Raw genomic sequence first — 5,765 nt, 5'->3', positions numbered from 1 at the left:
AATCAAATACTAAAATTCTGAAATTACCAAAACTTTCAAATGTACTTGATGAATTTATTTAATTCCCAATAGGAAAGAATTTTAAACTCTAAACTATTACTAACTTAAAATTAGTAAAAGCCAATGATTAAAAACAATTTGAAGAAAACAGCTGATTCCTTAAAAGTCATATTTTACATTATTTGTTTCCCCTGGAATCTTATAGTCCAATGTCCTAAATGCTAAGGTTTTAGAAGCCTGTGTGATCCACAGGAATGCAAAAATTATATTCAGGGAATGAAAGTAGCCATCCCATTGATAAGAAAGGCAAGCTATTCATTAAAAAAAAAAAAATAGCATATCCAGCCGGGCGTGGTGGCACACGGCTTTAATCCCAGCACTCGGGAGGCAGAGGCAGGTGGATCCTCTGTGAGTTCGAGGCCAGCCTGGTCTACAGAGTGAGTTCCAGGCAGCTGGAGCTACAGGGAGACCCTTTTTTAAAAAGACCAAAAAAAAAAAAAAAATAGCATATCCAATATAAAACCCTAAAGAATATCCAATATAAAACTCTATTCTGCTCCAAATGAATTTCAACAACAAATTTGAGAATGCAAGTCCATACAACTCATAGTTTACTTTGGGCAGTCGGTTAAATTCGAAGTTTCTGATCTAGTAGTGACATCTTTGTACATTAACTCCAAAAATACCTTTGAAAGATACTGCCTCTCAAGTGAGTATCTCCTTATACATTAATAATGACTGCTCAGGACATTCTATTGGCAACAGCACAGGCGTCTAGCTTTTTACTTGAACACAGTTTTATGCCTGCATCACTGAAAAGGTTAAGGCATGGGATGGAGAATTGCAATTTATAACAGAAGAGGTACTGGTGGCAGTGTTTATAAAAGTAGGTTAACTTTAAGACAAACAAATAGATCATCAACTTTATCCCCCTGTTCACTGTTTATAAAACTTCTCTTCAGTACGGCATCAAGAAGAAAAGTGAGGAATTATCTGTCTCTGATCTTTGAAAGTATTGGGGATAATGCTACCTGCTACTGTTAGCCTGTTTCTCCAGCAACAAGACCACGTCTATGAAATGCTCCAGATGGATTACAGGTGTGGATGAAGGGAGCACAGCAAGCATAGAACAAAAAGAACTTAATTCAAGTACCCCCTTCACAGAGACAGTCTGTGTTGGATAGCTTTAGTGTCAACTTGACACACCTGGGTTGAGGGAGCCTCAATTGGGGAATTTCCTCCATAGGACTGGTCTGTGGCCATGTCTGAAGGGCATCTTCTTGATGAGTGATGTGGGAGGGCCCAGCCCACTGTGGATGGTGCCACCCCTGGGCAGGTGGGCCTGAGTTGCATAAGAAAGAAGGCTGAGCAGGGACCAGGGAGCAAGCCAGCAAGCAAGTTCCTCCATGGCCTGTGCCCTAGCTCATGCCTCCAGGTTCCTGCCCTGAGTTCCTACCTTGGGCTCCCTAATGAACTATGACCTGGGATATGTAAGCTGAAAAAACCCTTTCCTCCCCAAGTTGGAAGTTGTCAGAGTATTTTGTCACAGCAATGGAGAAATAAACTAGGACAGACCATTTTGAAGCCAGCAATATAATAAGGGGGCTAAGTTATTCTTCTTCAGAATTTGGTCTCCCCAAACTACAACCTGAGCTTCTTGATTCAGAACCCTCATTCCTCTTCACTTCCTTATTTCCAGTCGTAAACTTTTAGGGCAATGTCTGACATGATGCACTTGTCATAGGAATAAAAACAAGGAAAAATGGAGTTAACAAACAAATAGGGCCAGAGAATGGTCTCATGCTAGCACTGAAGGACACCTCAATATACCTTGCACAAGCTTGGATCACGTATATAGGCACAGGTAGCATAAAAGAAGCAGAAATACTCTGGAACACATGCCAGAGGTCACCATGAGTGCAATAAATAAACATGTGTTGAGATCCCCCAATGTCTATGAATAAAACAGAGGGATTAGTAAAACAGCTCTTTGAAGAAATACAACTTAAAAATTAGTGAGAGGAGATGACAACAATTAAACATAATAAGCAATAATAAGTAAATTCAATGGTATGTCAATAAGTGATAAGCAGTCTGGACAGAATAGGGTTGGGATAGTGACAGCAGGGACTTGTACCTTTAAATATGGGAAGCAGAGTAGGAAACTGAAAAATGACACCTGACTGAAGACTCAAAGAGGCAAGTTGTGGTAAACCAGAGAAGGGAAATCAGGTCTACCAGGCATGGCTCAAGCCCTGGGCAATACCCCACAGGCACTTGTAAAGGAAGTCAGTCTCAGAGAGGGAGGAAAACTTACTTGTGTGGGAGAACTGGCTCACTTACCAGATCAAAACAACCACATTAAAAATGTAAGAATACCACATACTAGCAACTACCTCTCTTAACTGAGAGTGCCTGGCCAAACATAAGTTAAGTTTTATTGTGTAAAATAAACCAAACTTCTGTTAGGTACACACTATCATTCAATATGTATCAAAATAAGTTTTAAATTAAAGTATTTCCAGGAAGATAGAAGAAGTGACCTACAAACGTGTCCTTCCAAAGTGCTTATACAAGGGATATTAGTTTTAATATGGCATGTCCTATATAATCCAGCATGCTCTCCAAAATGAAAGTGGTTAATAAAAAAATGCAACTTTAGACCTGGAGCTGTGATCTCCTTGTGTGAACCTGGAGCTGTGGTCCCTGCACAAGAGCCTGAAGCTTTGGATCCTTACTGTGATCCATGGTTCCAGTTTCATCCAGTAGTAGGCTGATGGTGGAGAAGATAGGAGCATGGAGGACTTCCTGATGTTAGGCAGTAGTTTCAGTCTTCTCTGAGTGGCTGCATTCCCCACAGCCCCTCCCATGAGGTCCCAGGTTGTGCTTGGCAGAGGCTTTGCCTCTGATGCTGAGGACAGGGGGAGCCTCAGATATCTTCAAGTTCTGGTCTTGGGAGGACCGATATTCTAGGAGGACTGATACTCTGGAATGACCTCCCACCTCATCTGAGGCCCAACTGTGATCTTCATTTCACATGTAGTCCTTGATGTTGGATAGCTCCCATTACCAGACATCAAGAGGTTACCCATTATTTTTCTATTACTCTTCTACAGCCCCAGGATGCCTTCACCTATGCCCTAATTGAACTTCTAAAAATAAAAATCTTAGTCTGGGACATTAAAAAAAGAAATAACTAGAAAGTATTGTAATAACTAAATTAACATAATCTTTAACCTAAAACATGTAATTATATCTTAGAATACACATTTGAAATTCTATGTCTACTATAATTTTTAAATATTGTTTATTGACAAAACTGTACTACCAAACTTCACAAATAATTTAAAATTTGTCACTATTCCTGTAATGTTTGTCATTCACTCCCTTTACAAATTCTCCAACCTATACAAAATCTTTCAATGTAATCATTTTATTTCTTAAAGAAAGCAATACTAATAAAATATTTTTTAAATGCAACTTTAAAATCAGCAGCCCTAGGTTGAAATCCAAGGTCTATCACTCATATAAAATATGAGTGATATAAAATATATTTGACTTTCACTGGATAGAGAGAAATAATTGCATAGTCACCTATAGGCACACATGATTTCATATTCATTCTGGCCACCTTAACTCTTAAATCCCCCAAAGGGAGAGTCATTTCTGGCTTGTTTAAAGCTACCTTCCCTCTCATTACCTGTGTCATCCATCAGTGGGGCCCATTTTCATTACCACATTTTGCAAGTCCTCAAAACTGAGTTTAGGAGATCAGAATGCTACTAGGCCTGAGAAAAAGTCAATGAGATGTAAGCAAAAGTTCTAGAAAGAAAAGTATCAAATGTAAAACAAGGTTTTATATACCAAAATTTTGGTTGAGAGGAAATGTTCTTTTTTTGTGCCTATGACCAAAACATATCAATAAACCAATGCAATCTATGGGATGTTAATTTTTTTCATGTGCAATAAAACAATACAGAAATTGGAAGTGTTTAAAATTTCATAGCAACCTTTTATTGCAATAATATTTATGCACATTGAGTTTGAATTTCATTCAAGTACCTATTTTCTCTAGAGGAGTAAACAAAGCAATCTAGCACTCTACCACAAATAATTTAAGAAGCCCTGGGTAGAGTGGCCATCTGCCCGTAATATACAATTTCTTAGCACAGGAGAATGTAGACTGATAAGGAAATCCTAAGTAGTATCATCTAACGTTATTTTATAAATCATCTCATTGTTATACTATCATCACACCATTAAAATGCTGATAGAAGAAGAAAAGTCCTGCACAAACATGATAAATGGTAGGAAGGAACCAACAACTAAAACCAAGAACTCAAAGCTCGCTCCACCAGAAAAGACAGCAAAAATCTTAAGAAAAAGACAATGTTGAAGAAAAGGTTTTCTTAATATTACACCACAATATAAGCTGCATAGATTTTATACATTATGTGTATATATTTGTTCACACATATATATTAGCATGAAACAAAAGCTGAAATGACTATAGGTTTGCTTCTTTGCCCAAAAAATTAATTAAATCTTTTTTTTAAAGAATATTACAATATTTATTAAATCCCACGATGCGAATACAAGCATTCTTAATAGAAGCATCTCTATAAACACAGATACACACACATATGAACATATACACATACATGTGTATACACATAAGGATATACAGATGTTTGTTTATTTCACAAGGTATAGGATCTGATTCCTAACACAACCACTCTATTGAATCTGTATCTGAAAGGTATCTATAGTCATACAATTTGACGCTCTTATTCAGTCTTGTTGCCTTAGGCACTGTTCAGTGGGTCCATCTCTCTAAAGCCCTCCCTCCCCATTGGCTTTTACATCCTGTTTCCTATGTCCTCTTTCTGCTTTTCCATCTCTTGTCCCAACTTCCATTCTCCCCATGAATGTGGACATTCAATCAAAGCCCTGACTTTAGTCCTCCACTTGACCTTCAAATGTGTCATCTTCACTTAAGACTTTATCCATCGCATCCTAGTATCTGGTTCCTATCTACAACACTAGTTCCCTCCTAAGCTCCAACCTAATGTTACAATAGTCCCTTCTTATCTTTCCTCACTTGTAGTTACCATCAATGAACTACAGTGTGAAAAAATTAGACAGAAAGTCCCAGAACAGACAATCCATAACTTTCAAATTACATGCTATTCTTAATAACACAATGAAATATCCATCATCCCATTCTACCTCACCTGAGACATCCCTTTGCCCAGTGTATGCACAATATACACTATCAATCCATTGGTTACTTAGTTGCTGTCTCCATTTTCACACTGGTACTAGTATTGCAGTGTACTCAGGTGACCCTTATGTTGCAGTGAGGTCACACACCAGCCATTCATCTCACTTTATCATGAAAGTATATGACCTGAATTCAAGCCACTGTGCTGCAGAATGGAGAACAAAAAATGTCCCACGTGGCAAGGTCTGGGATGGCACTTGACAGGGATGTGAAAAAGGAACCTGGAGCTGAGCACACAGAGATGGGAGAGGGAGCAGTTAGAAAGGTAGGAAGATGGAGGATGCAGGGTAGGAACCATGGCTGGAAAAATTTAGAGAGATTAAGCAACTCTCATAAAAATTACCTAGCAACTAACTTAACATTCAGATTCTGGAAACATTCTCATTATTCTGAGTCAACAATGACTGGAGGAATTTTTTTTAATTAAGTGATGCTAAAGCAAGTATTTTTCACTCCCCTCCATCACTACCATACTTTCCAC

The 5,765-nt window shown here is 38.2% G+C and overlaps 1 protein-coding gene across 3 annotated transcripts in view; it reads right to left on the bottom strand.

Annotated features, from left to right (window-relative positions):
• The window catches only part of Pard3b (par-3 family cell polarity regulator beta), a 1,142,550-nt gene that overhangs the window by 1,017,402 nt on the left and 119,383 nt on the right, over nucleotides 1–5,765 (bottom strand). The gene's annotated exons all lie outside the window — the stretch shown is intronic.

Source organism: Nannospalax galili, unplaced genomic scaffold (assembly GCF_000622305.1).
Source record: "Nannospalax galili isolate Female #2095 unplaced genomic scaffold, S.galili_v1.0 scaffold281, whole genome shotgun sequence".
NCBI classification, from domain to species: domain Eukaryota; kingdom Metazoa; phylum Chordata; class Mammalia; order Rodentia; family Spalacidae; genus Nannospalax; species Nannospalax galili.
The sequence above is the reverse complement of the archived record's forward strand: the minus strand, read 5'-3'. Positions and strand labels throughout refer to the sequence as shown.